This window comes from Nerophis ophidion, linkage group LG11 (genome assembly GCF_033978795.1).
Source record: "Nerophis ophidion isolate RoL-2023_Sa linkage group LG11, RoL_Noph_v1.0, whole genome shotgun sequence".
In the NCBI taxonomy this organism is placed as follows: Eukaryota; Metazoa; Chordata; class Actinopteri; order Syngnathiformes; family Syngnathidae; genus Nerophis; species Nerophis ophidion.
The window spans coordinates 58,309,566-58,331,888 of record NC_084621.1 but is presented as its reverse complement, the minus strand read 5'-3'; the positions used below and the strand labels follow the sequence as shown (position 1 = coordinate 58,331,888).

The 22,323-nt window shown below is 39.3% G+C and overlaps 1 protein-coding gene across 3 annotated transcripts in view; it reads left to right on the top strand.

Moving 5' to 3' along the window:
• Positions 1-12,267: 12,267 nt before the first annotated feature.
• Positions 12,268-22,323, top strand: part of LOC133562302 (zinc finger protein 516-like) — a 134,579-nt gene continuing 124,523 nt past the window's right edge. For all 3 annotated transcript variants that reach the window (XM_061916339.1, XM_061916340.1, XM_061916341.1), the window contains exon 1: positions 12,268-12,508. The gene's annotated coding sequence lies outside the window, so the exon portion shown is untranslated. The remainder of the gene's footprint in view (positions 12,509-22,323) is intronic.

Here is a 22,323-nt window from a genome sequence, read left to right as displayed (position 1 = left end):
GCTATTTTTAGAACAGGCCAGCGGCTACTCATCTGGTCCTTACGGGCTACCTGGTGCCCGCGGGCACCGCGTTGGTGAACCCTGCTCTAGATGATGGTAGACAAGTACAGTATTTTAATTTTTTAGTAATGAAGTGCATGACATCTGGTACTATTGGGCTAATTAGAGCAACACATTACAGGGCAAGTTTTTTCTTTAAGTAAACTGATTATTACACAGCAGGGTTGTACAGTATACCTGTATTAGTATAGTACCGCGTTACTAATGAATCATATTCGGTACTATACCCCCTCTGAAAAGTACCGGTCCGAGGAGAGTCAACGAGAATGCGGGCTCCCGTGGATTGTAAAAAAAAAAAGTGTGTGCTTTGTATTACCTGGTCGACGAGTGCAGACTGTATCAGTTATTGCACACTTGCCAACCCTCTCGGATTTTCCGGGAGACTCCCGAAATTCAGTGCCTCTCCCGAAAACCTCCTGGGAAAAATGTTCTCACGAAAATCTCACGAAATTCAGACGGAGCTGGAGGCCACGCCCACTCCAGCTCCATGAGAACCTGACTCAATGTTGTGACCCTCTTAAACAGGACAATACTGCCATCTACTGTACATAGAATAGAATGTCTGTTCTGAAGCCCACAGTAAAGAGACGTAACTTCATCACGTCGCCTGGTCATTGACTCCAACCCAATATATTACACCGTCGACGAGCAAAATGAAGAAATACGCTTACAAGTTCCAGAAGGATTGGAAACAAGAATTTCAGTTTATCCAGGAGAGTTCGAAGGGGAAGGGGTATGTTGCCTGTAAATTTTGTAGAACAGACTTCTCCATTGAACACGGTGAACGGATATACTCAGCCATGAACGGCCAGTCAGCAAAGCACAAAGCCTCCGCAGCGCAGCATCGTTCACAACCCAGTATTATGGCCCACCTTGCAAAATGGAGACCCGATGGTGTATCATATGTTGAGACAAAGATGGCTATGCTGATAGCTGGAAGCAACATCCCGTTCTCATTTGCGGATGTCTACAACAAATCCATGAAGGATGTTCCCGGATTCGGAGATCGCTCGCCAATACGCAAATGGCAGAACAAAGGTTATTCAAATAGTGAAAGGTAAGTGTTGTTGTTGTGTTTTTTTTAGTAACCAGCTAGCACAGTACAGTTAGTAGAACAACTGTGTTTTTATTACTATGTATTTGATAGGTGCCGTCTGAAATTCAACTATTTATTTTATTTATATATATAATAAAATAAATATATATTGCTAGAATTCACTGAAAGTCAAGTATTTCATATATATATATATATATATATATATATATATATATATATATATATATGTATGAAATATATATGAAATACTCGAGTTGGTGAATTATACGCCACCCCTCTTAACCATGCCCCCACCCCAACCACGCCCCCAAGCACGCCTCCACCCCACCCCCGACCACGCCCCCCACCTCCCGAAATCGGAGGTCTCAAGGTTGGCAAGTATGAGTTATTGTCCGCCGTGTATGTCGCGGACTCAACGTCTAAGTCCAGAGTATATAAAGTCACCAAAAAAGGAACGGACAATAAAGGAGAAGACAACAGACTGAGGAGTGTCCTGCCCAGATATCTAGATCCCTAAATTGATTGTTGTCAGATTTTCTTTATCACAGTGTTTACTTTTACATGTGAAGAGTTCATACGCAAAAACCGATAAACGCCATTTTGATAAAGTTTAGCCCAGCCTCGGTAATATATAGTCGCCACTTCTATTGTGGTATACCAAAATCAATTTGTTTGCAAATGCGGACAAATGTCGCTTTTAACGTCATTTAGTTCAGCGATTTATTGCAAAGGCCGATAAGCGCCATGGATCATCTACCACAAAAGCCGATATATCCGTTTGCCCAACCAGCGCTGCATTACGGGATCACGTGACAAACAAATGGCGGCGCGCACGGAGTCACTCAGTGTTGTTATCCACGCATGAATAATTTGGAAGCTTCTCCTGTGAACACTGTTAAGCCAGCGAAAAAAACTGACGTGTTGAAGTTATTTGATGTTGGCGCTAGCACGCGTGTCCGTGAGTTTTACACCGCTGCGTTAAACGATGTTGTCGAGCATGGAGCTAATGTCGATAGCGATGATGAGTGAGATGTTATCTGCACAGGAGTGTTTTTGATAGGCAAACCAAGTTGAGCATTTGTGGTTGTTTTATTAATAAAACATTGTCTTCATTGCAACACTGTTTTTTTGTTTTTTTCATTTTGTGCTGAAAAGCACGAGGTAAATATGTGAGGTCACAGTTCCAAAAAAGCATGTCCGGTTAGCAAGTACGAAAAAACAAAGTTCGCAGGGACAGCTAGATTTATACGTACCAAGGGATCGAAACTGTTAAATAATGAAGTAAATAAATGTGAACAGTTGTTACCTTGAAATGTGGCTTTCGATAAATTTCACGTTCTGTTTTTCTCTCTTTATCTTGAATATTATGCGAAATAACGACCGCAAAGAAGACGATTTTGGAGATATCTGTTTTTGCGACATATCATAATTTGGATATATCTGCTTTTGACGTGAATGCGTGGGTTCCCTCCGGGTACTCCGGCTTCCTCCCACTGCCAAAGACATGCACCTGGGGATAAGTTGATTGGCAACACTAAATGGTCCCTAGTGTGTGAATGTGAGTGTGAATGTTGTCTGTGTTGGCCCTGTGATGAGGTGGCGACTTGTCCAGGGTGTACCCCGCCTTCCGCCCGTTGTAGCTGAGATAGGCGCCAGCGCCCCCCGCGACCCCGAAAGGGAATAAGCGGTAGAAAATGGATGGATGGATGCTTTTGACGTAAAACCACATCAAACACTCTTACTTGAAAGCCATTCATTACATCAGCATTTCTTAAAAGTTTAGGCTTTCATGACTTGCTTATGTTGATATTAAATAAACCATTGTATGCTTGTATATGTACCGGCAACACCAGCAGGCAGAAAATCGTTAATATACAGAATCGGTCAAAATGGATTTATCTGCTTTTGCATATGAACTCTTCATGTCCATTACAGATGTGATTAATTTATGATGGCTCAGGTGTGATTCACTACAATAGGGCCCCACAACACACTGGATTCCAGTTAATTGAAATACCACAACACTGGATATTGTTCAAATAAGTTACATTCAATTTAAAAACTTGCACACAAAGCAACCTATGTCGTGAGCATTTTCCGAGAATGCGTACTAGGTTGCATGGAGGGGGGGAGGGGATCTTAAACGACCTTTTTGTGTGTGTGGACAAGGATAAGGTTAGGTGATTTTACCCTGGATAACCTTAGTGTAGAAGGGCCCTTGCTCTACTCTACTCTTTTTTTTTTTTTTTTACAATGTAGTGGTTTTTCTTTAACAGCAGCCAAAGCTTTTGTTCTGAGGAACTGAACTACTCTTCAAGCGTCTGCCTCGGTCGTGCTATCAGGTGCAAATACATGCATCTTGTGCATGTGCTGCTTGTACAGTGGCAGGTGGTCGGGGAGGATTTTTAAACACCCACTCGCCCCCCCACCCAGAAGGTGAAGGTTCACCGTGGTATGCATTGTAAAATGCTACGGGCGACCTGTACAGAAAAAGGGCATGTGCTAACGACACAGAGGCTTCTTCCCTGATTGATTCAGAAGAAGGGGGAGTGCGCCCACACTGGCGTGTGTTGTGCCTGACATTCATACAACAGGGGAAACGTGTTTAATAAAGACTGCTCTCTTATACCAGGAAGTATCAGAATAGTGACTCACACACTGCAAGGAGAGAGAAGGCGCAGAGAGAGGCTCACTGTTCCAACTATGCAATAGTGAGAGTGTCATCATATTCAAGGGCGTGTGCTTCTCTTTGTTTTGTTTTGAGTCATTAAAATTGGAAGGTGTATTAGCTGTAGCTATGCAGGTCAAAAAAGGATTGTAGTATGTACGCGTGGTAGGAAAAAAATGCCATTAAACAAAAAAATGTGCGTGGGTGGGAATTGTAAGTGTTTGCTGATTATATTATATAATACTTACGTATAAAATCCTATCTTGCCGATTGTATTGTACCATATGTCCCGTCTGCGTTCAAAGGACTCCGGCTTATTAGTGATTCCCAAAGCCCAAAAAAAGTCTGCGGGCTATAGAATGTTTTCCGTTCGGGCTCCAGTACTCTGGACAGTTCGAGATGCTATCTCAGTAGAAGCATTTAAGTCTCACTTTAAAACTCATTTGTATACTCTATCCTTTAAATAGGCCTCCTTTTTAGACCAGTTCATCTGCCGGATCTTTTTTTTCTCTCCTCTGTCCCCCCCTCCCTTGTGGAGGGGGTCTGGTCCGATGACCATGGATGAAGTCGGGACCCAGGATGAACCACTCGCCTGTGTATCGGTTGGGGACATCTCTACGCTGCGGATCCGACTCCGCTTGGGATGGTTACCTGTGGACGGGACTCTCGCTGCTGTCTTGGATCCGCTTTGAACTGAAGTCTCGCGGCTGTGTTGGAGCCACTATGGATTGAACTTTCGCAGTATCATGTTAGACCCGCTCGACATCCATTGCTTTCGGTCCCCTAGATGCAATTGAATTTCCACCTTATTTTTTTGATTATGGTAATTTTTCAACACTCGCTGTCTGCCAGTCTGGGCTACGGCGTAGTTGCATATAACTTATTTGAGTGCCTGTGTTTGGAGGTGTAAAAAAAGCAGAAAAACAAGCCCAAATAAGCAACCACACTTTCATAAACAAGCCCCAAAAAATGCAACTTGTGACTCACAAACTTTTTCAAGCAACTTTAGAAAAAATAGTTTCTAATAATACACGGTATATTGATCACGGAAAGCAATGTGAAAGAAAATAACTTTGGTTAAAAGAAACTTTATTGACTCATTATTATCGAGTGAACTTTGACAGGCCTAGTAATAATATACACACATATTTACCTGTATCGGGGTATGTTTAATTCTGCTTTGGGAGCTGCAAAGCATTATTGAAAGGCTGGTCACTGATAAGACATCTGTCTTCAGTCACTGCATGGAAGCAGCAGTCGAAAAAACATGTCTCTCTCACTGCACTCATGCCGAGTCAACAAGCCCTCTGCAAAACAGCCCAAACCCTGTAGAGTGACAGTTGTTACACATGACTGCAGCACGGACACGCTGCAGCAAGCATTTGCCTTATTATGCCTAAAATACTGTGTACGTGCAAATCATATTTGTCCACGTTCCCTTGCTTAGGCCTTTATCATACTACTCTTCCTTGTTTCTCCAGAAATTCCAGTCTTCCCAGACAGTCAGTTTAACCCTTTTCTGCCCAGCACCTATGAGGCTCCAGGCAAACACGACCTAATTAATTCCCTCACTTTGGTTATTTTTAAGTAAGTTATTGTACAAAACGTATATCTCCAAGGGGAACCCTAAGGTAAAGTGCAGAGCTGCAGAAGGCTTTTTGTCCTTATGTAAGACAAAAAGCTGTCAGTTTGATTTGAACACTCTCTAACCCACTCATTTTAAATTAGTATTTTTTATTTTTTTTACAGACATACATTCTACAGTGTCTACATATAAGGAGGAATACAATTTCCCTTGCACAACAATTCTGAAATAAGATTTTCTGCATGTTTTTTTTCTCAATCTGTTCAATGTTATCTGAACTACAAGGAAAGAAGATACAACTCATTGACACTGATACTCCAATATTTGTATACCTAGTCTCATTGTTCTAGATTTACTTGTTTTTAGTTCTACTGTATTAATTATAGGACTGTCAAAAACAACGAGTTAACTAACATTAATAATCACAAAATATTTCTTGACCGTTTAACTTTTATTTACCTCCACATCCCACCTACCCGGATTGTAAATAATCAAATGCAAATAATCAAGTGTATCCATCCACCTTCTACCGCTTATTCCCTTTGAGGTCTTGGGGGGCGCTGGTGCCTATCTCAGCAACAATCGGGTGGAAGGCGGCGTACACCCTGGACAAGTCACCACTCAACGCAGTAATGTAATGTATATACTTATTATGTTTTCTGATCTCACTATGTCCACTACTTGCTGTACATATCCTACGAACTCAGACCTACACTGTTTCAATGTCCATTTCTCAGATGATGCAATTGTTGATGACTGAAGTGCTGATATGAACCAAACCTACCCCCCGCCCCCCTCCTCCACATCCCACCCCCTGATTGTAAATAATGTAAATAATTAAATGTATGTACTCTGATGATTAAATTGTGTGATGCTGATAGTATATATTTGTACCATGAATTGATTAACGTGGACCCCCGACTTAAACAAGTTGAAAAACTTATTCGGGTGTTACCATTTAGTGGTCAATTGTACGGAATGTGTACTGAACTGGGCAATCTACTAATAAAAGTTACAATCAATCAATCAATCAATCAAATAATTAATCAATCAATCAAAAATGGTTAGTGGTTGTTATATGGTCAGTGTTTAAGTGAATCAAATCCAAATAAACTCCCGCTGAACTTAATATGAAACGGACAGTAAGTTTAAAAAAAAAAAAAATCCTAAATGACATTTTGACAACAAAATAATTAAACATTTGGGTATTTTTTAACGTTAATTCATCTCATCCAAGTGATTATGCATGATTAATTCAAATTCAAAAGGGTAATTAATAGGTGTGTGGAAAAAATGGATTCGAATACGAATCGCGATTCTCACGTTTTGCGATTCAGAATCGATTCTAAAAAAAAAAATTTATAGATTTTTTATTTTTATTTTATCAATCCAACAAACCACTACACAGCAATACCATAACAATGCAATCCAATTCCAAAACCAAACCTGACCCAGCAACACTCAGAACTGCAATAAACAGAGCAATTGAGAGGAGACACAAACACGACACAGAACAAACCAAAAGTAGTGAAACAAAAATGAATATTATCAACAACAGTATCAATATTAGTTATAATTTCAGCATAGCAGTGATTAAAAATCCCTCATTGACATTATCATTATACATTAATAAATATAAAAAAAGAACAATAGTGTCACAGTGTCGCGTCTTATAAGCTTGACAACACACTGTGTCCAATATTTTCACAAAGATAAAACAAGTCATATTTTTGGTTTGTTTAATAGTTAAAACAAATTTACATTATTGCAATCAGTTGATAAAACATTGTCCTTTACAATTATAAAAGCTTTAAAAAAAAATCTACTACTCTGCTAGCATGTCAGCAGACTAGGGTAGATCCTGCTGAAATCCTATGTATTGAATGAATACAGAATCATTTTGAATCGGAAAAATATCGTTTTTGAATCGAGAATCGCGTTGAATCAAAAAATCGATGTATAATCGAATCGCGACCCCAAGAATCGATATTGAATCGAATCGTGGGACATTCAAAGATTCGCAACCCTAGTTATTAATCTTGTAAAAAAAAAAAAATCACAACAAAGAGAAAAAAAACTAAAATATTTAATGGGTGTAATGTATTTTTTTTTTCCCCCTTAAATTTAATGGGCGTAATGTAGATCGGATAAGCGGAAGATGATGGATGATGGATGGGCGTAATGTATTTATACAAACTAAATTTGATGAAATTATGAGTTGGTTTACTATTTAGAGTAAATGTGAATTAAATTAAATCAAATATGATATGAATTGATGTACTTAATACTGTCAAGTTTAAGGTCATTATGTATCGTATTGATGATTAGGGATCAAACACGTCATTTTTTTTCTTTCTTTTAATATTACTATTGTTTACTTCTACAAATGAAGTTATTGTATTAGAGGTGCTTAATTGTTTGAATAGTGTAGATGATTTGTTGCGTTTACAGTAAATTGGTCAATTGAATACTCAAGTTTATTGGGACACCACTAATTAATTGTACTTTTTTTATTTTAAGTCTCTTTTTTTTCTGAATTTTTTATTTATTATTTATCCTTAACACTTCAGAAGCTGTATAAAATACTCTTTTTAAAAAGTATATATTTGCCTATCGATATTTCATCGGCAACACAAAATGGTCCCTAGTGTGTGAATGTGAGTGTGAATGTTGTCTGTCTATTTGTGTTGGCCCCGCTTGTCCAGGGTGTACCCCGCCTTCCGCCCGATTGCAGCTGAGATAAGCTCCAGCATCCCCCCACGACCCCAAAATGGACAAGCGGTAGAAATGGATGGATGGATGGGTTTATTTTCCCACTTTCTTTCACACAGCAGGTGAACAACATTTAAATGACAAAATGTAAACAATGTACATCTCTGAGGACAAGCGGTAGGAAATGGATAGATGGAAGTGTCAACATCAGTAATAATAGATATGACGATGAGGGATAGGAATACATTTAGTCTGCTTTTTCCCACATTTTTCCCGACATGTTGAACCATCCATCCATTTCCTACCACTTGTCCCGTTCGGGGTCGCTGGTGCATTCAGGCGGAAGGCGGAGTCCACCCTGGACAAGTCGCCACCTCATCGCAGGGCCAACACCGATAGACAGACAACATTCACACTCACATTCACATACTAGGGACCATTTAGTTATTAGGTAATATTATTGTTACACAGGCAAAAAAAACAACAGTAAAAATAACATAAAAATACAAAAAAAAATGTAATGAGAAAAATTGGAAATGTTGATACTAATAATAACTAATACTAATACACAATTATTTGTAACACAAAGCTGACCTCAAATTGTGTATCTAAATACTGGATATATGTGTAAGAGTTCAGTAAGAAAGATGAAGTGCTGTATTAATGCACATAATTTTCCAGGCTTTCACGGGCCACATACAACAATGTGAGGGGCCAGATCTGGTCCCTGGGCCTTAATTTGGACACCTCTATCTTCAATCAATCAATGTTTATTTATATAGCCCCAAATCACAAATGTCTCAAAGGACTGCACAAATCATTACGACTACAACATCCTCGGAAGAACCCACAAAAGGGCAAGGAAAACTCACACCCAGTGGGCAGGGAGAATTCACATCCAGTGGGACGCCAGTGACAATGCTGACTATGAGAAACCTTGGAGAGGACCTCAGATGTGGGCAACCCCCGCCCTCTAGGGGACCGAAAGCAATGGATGTCGAGCGGGTCTAACATGATACTGTGAAAGTTCAATCCATAGTGGCTCCAAGACAGCAGCGAGAGTCCCGTCCACAGGAAACCATCTCAAGCGGATCAGCAGCGTAGAGATGTCCCCAACCGATACAGGCGAGCGGTCCATCCTGGGTCCCGACGAGCGGTCCATCCTGGGTCTTGGAGGAAAGAATACATCAATGTGTGGACTTTTACGAAACTATTTCATTTAATCTATTTGAAACATAGAATGTACGTTGTTGTATTGTCGGACTCGTCTGATGGCTTCATCTGGCCAGGGTCTTTAGCTCTCACTGGACTGGTTCACTGAATCAGCACCTCCAAGTCCGAGTCCATGGTTCTCGCCTGGAAAAGGGTGGAGTGCCATCTCCGGGTTGGGGAGGAGATCTTGCCCCAAGTGGAGGAGTTCAACTACCTCGGAGTCTTGTTCACGAGTGAGGGAAGAGTGGATCGTGAGATCAACGGGCGGATCGGTGCGGCGTCTTCAGTATCGTGGACGCTGTATCGATCCGTTGTGGTGAAGAAGGATCTGAGCCGGAAGGCAAAGCTCTCAATTTACCGGTCGGTCTACGTTCCCATCCTTACCTATAGCAATGAGCTTTGGGTGATGACCGAGAAGACAAGATCACGGGTTCAAGCCAGCGGCCGAAATGAGTTTCCTCCGCCGGGTGGCGTGGCTCTCCCTTAGAGATAGGGGGAGAAGCTCTGTCATCCGGGAGCAGCTCATAGTAAAGCCGCTGATCCTCCACATGGAGAGGAGCCAGATGAGGTGGTCCGGGCATCTGGTCAGGATGCCACCCGAACGCCTCCCTAGGGAGGTGTTTAGGGCACGTCCAACCGGTAGGAGGCCACGGGGAAGACCCAGGACACGTTGGGAAGACTATGTCTCCCGGCTAGCCTGGGAACGCCTCGGGATCCCCCGGGAGGAGCTGGACCAAGTGGCTGGGGAGAGGGAAGGCTAGGCTTCCCTGCTTAGGCTGCTGCCCCCGCGACATGACCTCGGTTAAGCGAAAGAAGATGGATGGATGGATGAAAGAAAGGAATCTATATGTGTTAAAGGCCTACTGAAATGAGATTTTCTTATTTAAACGGGGATAGCAGGTCCATTATATGTGTCATACTTGATCATTTCGTGATATTGCCATATTTTTGCTGAAAGGATTTGGTTGAGAACATCCATGATAAAGTTCGCAACTTTCGATGCTAAAAGAAATGCCCTGCCATTACCGGAAGTCGCAGACGATGACGTCACCTGTGTGATGGCTCCTCACATATTCACATTGTTTTTAATGGGAGCCTCCAACAAAAAGTGCTATTCGGACCGAGAAAACAACAATTTCCCCATTAATTTGAGCGAGGATGTAATATTCGTGTTTGAGGATTTTGATAGCGACGGACTAGAAAAAAAAAAAAAAAGTTTAAAAAAAAAACGCGATTGCATTGGGACGGATTCCGATGTTTTTAGACACATTTACTGGGATAATTCTGGGAAATCCCTTATCTTTCTATTGTGTTGCTAGTGTTTTAGTGAGTTAAATAGTACCTGATAGTCGGAAGGGTGTCTCCACGGGTGTCTTGACGCGCAATGTCTCAGGGGAGTCGACGGCAGCTATGGACGGCACAAGCTCAGCTTTTCTCCGGTAAGAACTGACTTTTTAACCACAATTTTCTCACCGAAACCTGCTGGTTGACAAGTGGTCGGGATCCATGTTCTCTTGACCGCGTTCTGATCCATAGGAAAGTTTCCCCTCCAGGAATTTTAAACAAGGAATCACCGTGTGTTTGTGCGGCTAAAGGCTCAAGCTTCCCAACTCCATCTTTCTACTGTGACTTCTCCAAAATTAATTGAACAAATTGCAAAAGACTCAGCAACACAGATGTCCAAAAAACTGTATAATTATGCCGTTAAAGCGGACGACATTTAGCTGTGTATGCGCAGCGCTCATATTTCCTAAAAACCAATGACGTCTTGCGTACACGTCATCATTACACGACGTTTGGAAGACAAATTTAAAATTGTAATTTAGTAAACTAAAAAGGCCGTATTGGCATGTGTTGCAATGTTAATATTTCATCATTGATATATAAACTATCAGACTGCGTGGTCTGTAGTAGTGGGTTTCAGTAGGCCTTTAAACACACTTGTATTATCATCAAACACCTTTAACTTGTTAACAAAAACGTCTATATCATAAATAAATAAATATGATATATATGAATGAGGTAGATCGCCCTCGACTTGGTCAATTGAAAAGTAGCTGGCCTGCAGAAAAAAGTGTGGGGGACCCCTGCTCTAAAGAGTACACATACAGTTCTTTGGACTAGATGTGTGTTGTTTTTGGCTAAGTCTCCTTGCAAACTCATCTACATGCAGCGTGTGTGTGCTTGTGTGCGTGTGATCGTGTGCGTGGGGCGGAAACATGTGGCCATGAAGGAGTAAAGGGAAGGGGGGGTCGATGGCGTGTTTTTGTCCATTGAACTTTTTTTTTTTGTTACCCAAATTATATTTCCCCCTGCATCCCATTGAATGTTTGCCTGCTGCGTTGTCAAGCACGTCCATAACGTTTTCTCTTTGACATATGTGGTAGTTTTTAAATAAGGAAGTGGGGATTTTCGCCACATTCGCAAAAGTCGATTGTTCACGTAAGACCCTCTTAATGGTGCCGCTCAACAGGCAAACTGGGTAATCCCGCTGGGGATGAAATTGAAACAAAAACACACAAAAAAATGCAGCAGTCAGCAACCACTTAGGCTTAATGAATAAACTTTATGATTTGTGTTTCGTTTTGTAGCTGTAATACATTTCGAACTTGTCCTCGATGTTTCGCGCAGTGCTTTCTTTTTTTTATTCGTGATACGTTCACGGACAAACTCCAAGCTCCGACATTAAGTTGCGTGCGGCATTCATGACAAGTTTCACGCGTCCGGCTCTGAGTTACAGTGCGTTCTCCTACGTGCTGAAAGTAGCCACACCGTGTTTCGATTGAAAAAAAAAAAAATCATAATAAACGGCATCGCAGCTCAACGTGTGGTTGTTTTTGCACCGTTCTGTAACCCGCGTGAGATTATATTTTCCGCCGAAAGTATTCGATGGTGGAATAAAGTGTGAAGTTTTCGTAGCGCCTGTGAAGGCAGCACTAACGAAACGACAGAGACAAGAGAAACCCACGGAGAGTGGAGAGAGAGAGAGGAACCTGTACTCTTCCACAGCGTAAGGAGAGAGGAATCCTCATCACATTATAATCACTCGCTCATTTTTTTTATTTTTTTTTTTACAAAGTGAGCAAGTAATGGCCTCTTTGGGAGACACATGATAATATATCTTCGCTAGATCTGGACTCTGTTTTTTTTTTTGTTTTTTTTAAAGGTGCACCTTTCTTTTTTTGCGTTTTGGAGCTCAACGGTATTTCAACTGGTAAGGAAGTGACTAGATCATTATCACTGTTTATTTGTTTCAGGGTGTGTTTACAGCGTCGTGGTCATTAATATACCTCTTTTTCTTCCTTTTAACTATCATCACGTCCTTCAAGAATAGTCAACATAAGTGAATTAGCGAGAGTAAAGATGGTTTTAAGAGCAATAGTCCAGTGGTTCTCAAATGGAGGTACGCGTACCCCTGGGGGTACTTGAAGGTATGCCAAGGAGTACGTGACATTTTTTTTTTAATATTCTAAAAATAGCAACAATTGAAGTAACCTTTATAAATATATTTATTGAACAATACTTCAAAAAATATGAAGGTAAGTTCATAAACTGTGAAAACAAAAGCAACAATGCAATATTCAGTGTTGACAGTTAGATTTTTTTGTGGACATGTTCCATAAATATTGATGTTAAAGATTTATTTTTTTGTGAAGAAATGTTTGGTATTAAAGGCCTACTGAAATTAGATTTTCTTATTTAAACGGGGATAGCAGGTCCATTCTATGTGTCATACTTGACCATTTCGTGATATTGCCATAGTTTTGCTGAAAGGATTAAGTAGAGAACATCCACGATAAAGTTCGCAACTTTCGGTGCCAAGAGAAAAGCCCTGCCTCTACCGGAAGTCGCAGACGATGACGTCACACGTGTGGAGGCTCCTCACATATTCACATTGATTTTAATGGAAGCCTCCAACAAAAAGTGTTATTCGGACCAAGAAAACGACAATTTCCCCATTAATTTAAGCGAGGATGAAAGATTTGTGTTTGAGGATATTCATAGCGACAGACTAGAAAAAAAATAAAATAAAAAAAATAACCCGATTGCATTGATTCCGATGTATTTAGAGACATTTACTAAGATAATTCTGGGAAATCCCTTATCTTTCTATTGTGTTGCGAGTGTTTTAGTGAGTTAAATAGTACTTAATAGTCGGAAGGGTGTCTCCACGGGTGTCTTGAAGCGCAGTGTCTCAAGGGAGTCAACGGCAGCTATGGACGGCACAAGCTCAGCTGATATCCGGTAAGAACTGACTTTTTAACCACAATTTTCTCACCGGAACCTGCTGGTTGACATTTGGTAGGGATCCATGTTGGCTCTGATCCATAGGAAAGTTTCACCTTCAGGAATTTTAAACAAGGAATCACCGTGTGTTTGTGTGGCTAAAGGCTAAAGCTTCCTAACTCCATCTTTCTACTGTGACTTCTCCAATATTAATTGAACAAATTGCAAAAGATTCAGCAACACATATCTCCAAAGTAATGTGTAATTATGCCGTTAAAGCAGACGACTTTTAGCTGTGTGTGTGTGCAGCGCTCATATTCCTAACAGCCCGTGACGTCTTGCGTACACGTCATCATTACACAACGTTTTCAAGATGAAACTCCTGGGAAATTAAAATGGTAATTTAGTAAACTAAAAAGGCCGTATTGGCATGTGTTGCAATGTTAATATTTCATTATTGATATGTAAACTATCAGACTGCGTGGTGGGTAGTAGTGGGTTTCAGTAGGCCTTTAAGTTCATGAATCCAGATGGATCTCTATTACAATCCCCAAAGAGGGCACTTTAAGTTGATGATTTCTTATGTGTAGAAATCTTTATTTATAATTGAATCACTTGTTTATTTTTCAACACGCTTTTAGTTATTTTATATATCTTTTTTTCCAAAGAGTTCAAGAAAGACCACTACAAATGAGCAATATTTTGCACTGTTACACACTTAAAAAAATCAGAAACTGATGACATAGTGCTGTATTTTACTTCTTTATCTCTTTTTTCAACCAAAAATGCTTTGCTCTGATTAGGGGGTACTTGAATTAAAAAAAATGTTCACAGGGGGTACATCACTGAAAAAATGTTGAGAACCACTGCAATAGAGGATGTAATTGTGTTATATGTTAACATTGTTATATGGTTACCAGTGAGCAGACTGTTAAGGCTCAAATGAATTAAGGCTTAATGGTAGTTATTATATGGACAATCTTTGCATAGTCATTCTCCCTCAGGGACAAGATTATCATAGGAGCTAGTTATGTAAAACATTTTTTTTAGGAGAGAGAGAGAGAGAGAGCAAGTTTATGCACAAAATAGTCTCATTGGATGTTGTTTTATAGTTGATCCAACAGGAATGATCAATAATCCCGGGTTGTCCTAATTCCATGTTGATGTTCTTGTTTACAAGTAGCCTTTAATTATGACACACACAATATAATGATGGTTTTATTAAAAGTTTATTTTAAGTACATATTTGTCTGTAACATGATTAAAGGGGAACTGCATTTTTTTGGAGTTTTGCCTACGAGTCACAATCCTTATTTGAGACAACACTTACAGTCGTGGTCAAAAGTTTACATACACTTGTAAAGAACATAATGTCATGGCTGTCTTGAGTTTCCAATAATCTCTACAACTTTTGTTTTTTTTTTGTGATAGAGTGATTAGAACTCATACTTGTTTGTCAGAAAAAATCATTCATGAAGTTTGTTTCTTTTATGAACTTATGAAAATGTGACCAAATCTGCTGGGTCAAAAGTGTTATGATCTGCTGCCCGGATCATATTTTGATTAGATTTTTGAGTCTTTTGTGTTTTCTGTTGTTTTTGGATTCCTTCGGTTCCTGTTTGTGCGCTTCTCAGTTGGTTACCATAGTTACGTATTATTTTCACCTGCCGCTTGTTCCGGATGCACACCTGTTTTTGTAATCACTGACATTATTTAAGCCTGCCTTCTCCCGTCAGTCAGTCTGGCTTCCTAGTTTGGCGCAGTGGGGGAGTGGCCGTGCACAACCCGAAGGGTCCCTGGTTTAATCCCCACCTAGTACCAACCTCGTCACTTCTGTTGTGTTCTTGAGCAAGACACTTCAACCTTGCTCCTGATGGGTGCTGGTTAGCGCCTTGCATGGCAGCTCCCTCCATCAGTGTGTGAATGTGTGTGTGAATGGGTAAATGTGGAAGAAGTGTAAAAGCGCTTTGAGTACCTTGAAGGTAGAAAAGCTCTATACAAGTACAACCCATTTATCATTATTTATTAAACAAGTAATGACGTTCTGTTTCCTGCTTGCTACCTGCTAGCTTCCACGCTAGGCTCTTTATTTTTTAGCTCCCATGCTAGCTCTCCTAGTTGTTTGCCTTAAGTGCTGTGAGCACCTTTTTCTTTGTTCTATCTTATTTATTTCTTAAATAAATATTTTTTCCTACCTGCACGCTGTGTCCGAAACCCGTCTGCATTCCTGGGAGAACAAAATCCGCATCACCATGCGCCCGGGTCGTTACAAAAAGTATACATACAGCAATGTTAATATTTGGTTACATGTCCTTTGGCAAGTTTCACTGCAACAAGGCGCTTTTGGTAGCCATTCACAAGCTTTCTGTTTAATTTTTTACCACTCCTCTTAACAAAATTGGTGCAGTTTAGCTAAATTTGTTGGTTTTCTGACATGGACTTATTTCTTCAGCAGTGTCTATTCATTTAAGTTAGGACTTTGGGAAGGCCTTTCTAAAACCTTGATTCTAGCCTGATTTAGCCATTCCTTTACCACTTTTGATGTGTCTTTTGGGGTCATTGTCCTTTTGGAACACCCAACTGCACCCAAGACCCAACTTCCAGGCTGATGATTTTAGGTTGTCCTGAAGAATTTGGAGGTAATCCTCCTTTTTCATTGTCCCATTTAAAGCACAAGTTCCATTGGCCGCAAAACAGGCCCAGAGCATAACACTAACACGAGCATGCTTGACAGTAGGTATGGTGTTCCTTGTATTAAAGGCCTCACCTTTTCCCTTCCAAACATATTGCTGGGTATTGTGGCCAAAAAGCTAATTTTTTGTTTCATCTGACACCACATGTACAAAGACAAGACCAACAATACTCCATGTACATGCGGTGAACTGCATATTAACTAAGTATTAGCGACATTGGTATAAGTGTTAACGCTTTAGGAACTATTTTTAGTAACACAGCAACCTTGATCACAAAAATAACACAGCTACCGTAGTTATTGACATTTTGAGTCGATGATCTGCTGCATTGCCTCTTGAGTTAATAAAGTTTCATGCTAGATTATACATCATGCCTCACATTTCTATAGTAGAAGGTTGTGGTCATAAACTGAGAAGTTGGTCAAATTTGAAATTCAACTTAGACCCGAAGACATCACTAGGACATCACCAGATGCTTGTTTACCACCCAGTATTTTTTACCTGAGGAGTGAGGATTATGATTAATTCACCATCTAAATGGGGTACACAAGTATAGTACTGAAAGATATAAACATCCCATAAGTCAGCATCCCAGTGAGAAATAACATTGTACAGTAAGTAGGGGTGTAATGGTAGAGTAGATACCGCTGTATTGCGGTTTGAAAGTCTCCACAAAAATGCAGTGATGACTGATGGTATCAAACCAAAACAAAATGTGGAATTTTTTTTCCTGGCGATTTAGCATTGGCCAGGTCTGAAAAAAAAATATATCTCCCAGAATTCTCTGCGCAGCGTGGGGCTGAGAAGGTGGGGGCTTGGAACTCCGTAAACAGGAAGTGACGTTTGTTCGTAGGAGATGAGAGGAATTTTATATTTTTGGATATTTCCTGAAAATATCATCAAAATCTATCCATAACTGTTTGAGTTATGTTGCTTACAAACACACGAACAAACAAACAAACCTTGGCGAAAACTTACCTCTTTGGCAGAGGTAAGAAAGTCTGCGTTCTGCAAAGCAAAGCGTACCACTTTCGTCTCGATCGTTTCCAAGGCGTCACAGCTAGCTAGTCACGTCGCAGCACATGGAGGGAAAAAAGTGTATATCAGGGTAAATACGAGTAAACTGGAAAGCTACTTGATAAGTCCTCAATCCATTCCAACATGTTGTACCGCAAAGATATTTGGAGCCAGTGAGGCTAAAAATCAGTGTGTGAGGTAATTACATGATTCAAAGTTATGTAGTTAGTTGATTTTTTCTGATAAACAGCATTTTCAAAATGATAAAAAATTTCCACAGTGAAGGACACTGCTTGTCAGAAAGAAAAAGTTAGAAGACACTAAAGTGAACATTATTGTTTTACACTGGATGTTTACATTGTCACTTTAAAGCTGGATTTACTCTCTATTTTATGCTGCAGCTGTCACATATACTGTAATATCGTACATGGTAATTGTTATATATTGTATATATGATATAGACATAATATAATATAATATATATATATATATATATATATATATATATATATATATGTATATGTATATATTATATACTGTACATATATCATGTAAATATTACGCATCCATCCATCCATTTTCTACCTATCTCAGCTGCATTCGGGCGGAAGGCGGCGTACACCCTGGACAAGCCGCTATCTCATCACAGGGCCAACACAGATAGACAGACAATGTTATTTTTTATATTGCTATATTTAGTCCATTTATACCTGCATTGTCTTTTCCATCCTTAGACTTTCCATCATTGTAACTGAGCTACAGTGTGGAACAATTTCCCTTGTGGATCATTAAAGTTTGTCTAAATGTAAGTCTAAAAACACTCAACTGTAAGATTATTTAAAAGTTTTCCTGAAAAAATGGATGTTCCAGCCCCTAAAATATATGTTTGTAGTAATAAATATGATCAGAACATTTCGGCAAAATGTTAAATTCCGGCAAGTGTGTTTATCCTCAACATTCCTGCCATTTCATTTTACACACTATAGAATTTTTAAGTCTTTTTTTTTTTGGTTGATGTATCGTACCAAAATATTTTGATACCGTTACATCCTAACAGTAAGTGATAGTATTACGTTCGTAGTTTGTATTTCTCGTTTAGCACTTAACAATATTGCTACATGATGCTTAGTGTTTCACTAGAGCTGCATGTGCTTATTACTGAGCTTGTAAAACTTCCAGCTCATTCTCCATATATTTAGGCTCCAAAAAGAAAGATTCTGAATTATGTTTGTCCTAAGGTAGTCATCGTTGGCTTTACCGTGATTGCAATGCGTTCTGTGAAATGAGCTGTAAAATATAAATATAAAATATAAAATAATAAAATATAAAACACTGTAAATATTACATGGTATTATGAATGTGCGTGCCTCGTCATGAAGGTTTTTGGAGATTTTTTTTAGAGGGTTTGATGGGTGGATCAGATCAAATCCCCATTGGCAGCTTTGTTAGCCGTATCTTGCTAGTGTATTTTTATTTATTTAGAATGCACATAAAAAGAGAAAGACGTGTTGTCTCACACACGGATTGTGAATGATAGGCAAAATAAAATGAAAAAAACTGGGAAAAAAACTGCACATGCATGTTTATCTTCTTTGCACACTTGCTGTGAGAAGAGGTATTTATTTCCTTCACTGCCAGGTCATATCGAGGAAGAGAAAGAAGGGAGGGAACAAGAGGAAGGAGGACAGAGTGTTGTTTTGCAGGCAGGATTACATTGTCTCCCTCCATGTACTGTCGATCTCAGACACTATTTGATGTTATGTTTTTTTTTTTTCTTCCCTCCCATCTACTGCCAGCTGCTCTCAATGCATGATCACATAACAACCAGCAACAGCAGTAATTTATGATGTATCTTAGGCAAGGTGACTGAGTCAATGACAGTCAGCTATTCTTTCATGGTGATGTTTAGTCACCAAACGTTTGTGGAACATGTGAATACGCATGAGGATCTGGCTATTTAAAAAAAAAAAAAAACGAAGAAAAAAAAAACAATAGACTTGTAGGCAGTTATTCTGAAGTGTGGGAGTATTTTCCTAGGTGTTTCTAGAACAGAGTGGTTGAGCTTTGTGGACAGAAAGTCACCCATGTTTGACTGAATCTTTTTGTGGTTACAAGCAGACAGATGATTAAAATGCAAAACCGCAGTTGCTCTTTGGATAGAATAACTTAACTTTTTTTTTTTTTTTTACAACTCAACCTTGCTTAAAAAAGTTCCAAATAACTTGAGTGAAGCATGTTACTTTGCTTTAGTCAGTGGGTCTGTTTGCCTTTTGTATGCACTCTTGTGTGCTTTACATCCCTGTGCTTATCTTGATCATACTTTCAACTTTACCATGACTTTTTATCTTTTCCAAAGACCTGACTTTTGTAGGGTAACCCCAAACCCCCACAGCAACCTTCCCCCACTCACCCACACATCTGTAGACATTACTTTATCCTTTATACGGACACATTTAAAATTACATTAATTTTTTTTGTTTACTGTCAGCAAAATGCCCAAGAAAGCGTTATATCGATGTGTCAAGACACAATAAGAACAAGGCCATGCTTTGTGATGTTAGAAATCCATGTTTAACCCATGTGAATGAATGGAGCCTCACATTCCACAGCGACAGGGCCTTTACTGAATGGCAGTACTAACGCGGCTGTTTTCATTACTCATTACTGACTTGTGCCTTTTTCAACATGGACATAATCATCTACCTTCACCACAGCGAAGGATGGATGTTGTCATCAACACCAGTGTGATTATCATATTACCCATTCACATACTGCACTTACACTACAACCTTGACTCTTTTGTGTCACTCAAAGTTCAAGTTTTTGTTTGCCTCATCACCCCCACCAACTTGACATCACATGCCGCCCACCTATTTCCATGACTTGCATGATGTGTTTAAAAACAACCTGATTAATCTTACTTAATCACAATTAATAGCAGGATATAACTTGCTTGCATAGTTTAAATTTCTTTAAAAAAGATCCCAGAATGTGATGTTTTACTCGAATATACATCATTTATCTGCGCAAAACTTGATAACAGTATTATCTAAAGTCCCGTTGGGGCGTATTTTGAGACACAATTTGACACCGAGCACTGATTTATTCATTGACCTGATCACTGACCGTATTGCAGCCATTCAAGTTTCCAGCCACACATGGTCAAAATAAATTATGTGTTTAATCTGGTGATTAATATGACTATTTTTTGTAATTAATAGCATGTGTTAACATTGACATCCGTGATATAAAAAGCACTTAAAAAGGCATTTCTTAATACTATGCTGAGTTATATTTACAGTATAACAAACCGTAGGCTGTTTCTACACGTGTATTTGTACAACTGGGGCTGCAACGATTAATTAATTAAACTTACTCATTCGAGTAGAAAAATTCTCTCTCTCGCTAAATATATATATATATAAAACTGTTTTATATATATATATATATATATATATATATATATATATATATATATAAAACGTATATATAACGGTTAATTAATTAAACTGACTCATTCGAGTAGAAAAATTCAATATATATTATGTTACTTTGATAATCGTTTAAACGAGTGTAAGGTTGTACGGTATACCGGTATTGGTATAGTAATGCGATAATAATAAATCATATTCGGTACGATACTGCCTCTGAAAAGTACCGGTTCTGCCACCCCCCCGTTCCCCTGTCCTCGTCACGTCGTGTCATTGCTGGTTTTATGAGCAGAGGAGCATGTTCGGTAGCGCACAATCACGGAGTACTTACTATAATACTGAAACGACCTCAGGAAGAGGTGCTTTAAGACATGGCTAGCTAGTTAGCGACGAACGTCCATCCGCCGTCGGCAGTGTTTTAGCTACTTCTAAATCACTAATCCTCGCCTACATGGCGACAAATAAAGTACGTTTCTTACAAGTATCATCCCTGCAGGATGAGGAAAAGCTAAACTTGTTTCACTACAGACCGTAGCTCAGCGGCGTCAAAATTTGTGATATCATCCAAAACTAATGTAAAGCATCCAAATAACAGAAGAATACATGATTTTAACAGAAGTGTCATGTTAAAAGAGAAAGTAAGCAGATAATAACAGATAATAACAGTAAATGAACACATAGATTAATAATTCATTTTCTACCACTTTTCCTACTCAGTGGCTTAGTGGTTAGAGTGTCTGCCCTGAGATCGGTGGGTTGGGAGTTCAAATCCGCTGAATCATACCAAAGACTATAAAAAAAATGGGACCCTTCGCCTCCCTGCTTGGCACTCAGCATTAAGGGTTGGAATTGGGGGTTAAATCACCATAAATGATTCCCGGGCGCGGCACCGCTGCTGCCCACTGCTCCCCTCACTTCCCAGGGGGTGATCAAGGGAATGGGTCAAATGCAGAGGACACATTTCACTACACCTAGTGTGTTTGTGACAATCATTGATACTTTAACTTTAACTTTAAAGCAACTTTATGGATTATTACACTATCTTAATTTTTCACTTTTTTGAGAAATTGGCCTGTGGATTAATGGATTGCCCGGAGATCGGTTGAAAAAATGCGGTCGTGACTCGTCATCTGTGAGGTGCGTTTACTTCAAACTGACACAGCGTGCGTGACTTTGAGGAACTTTTGAGGAGGAAATTTTGTGTTACAAACTTTTGTGTGGTGTTGCTTCCTTATTTTTCACTATTCAAAGCTGATTTTAATGTGTAACAATGGCAGCTGAACTGAATCTGACAGTGTGTCATAATTACGTCGGTCAGCTGAAAGAAAAAATACCCATAGCAGTATCGTTAGGTTAGAATCTTCACGGTCCTCATGGACCGACCTAATTAGGAACCGGTGCCAAAAAATACCGGTACTTGGTATACGTCTCTAGCAATAACACATTTAGGCATCTGAAAAAACAATTTGTGCCACACATGTATTTTTCACTATGGCTTTGGTGTCCTTATCTTGCTGTTCTTATTCTCATTTTCTTCTAATGACCCGTTTATAGTATAGTTTGAAATTAATGCGCTACACTGAAGAAAATTATTATTTTGTGAAAGAATACAAGCAAATAAATAAATATATATATATATATATATATATATATATATATTT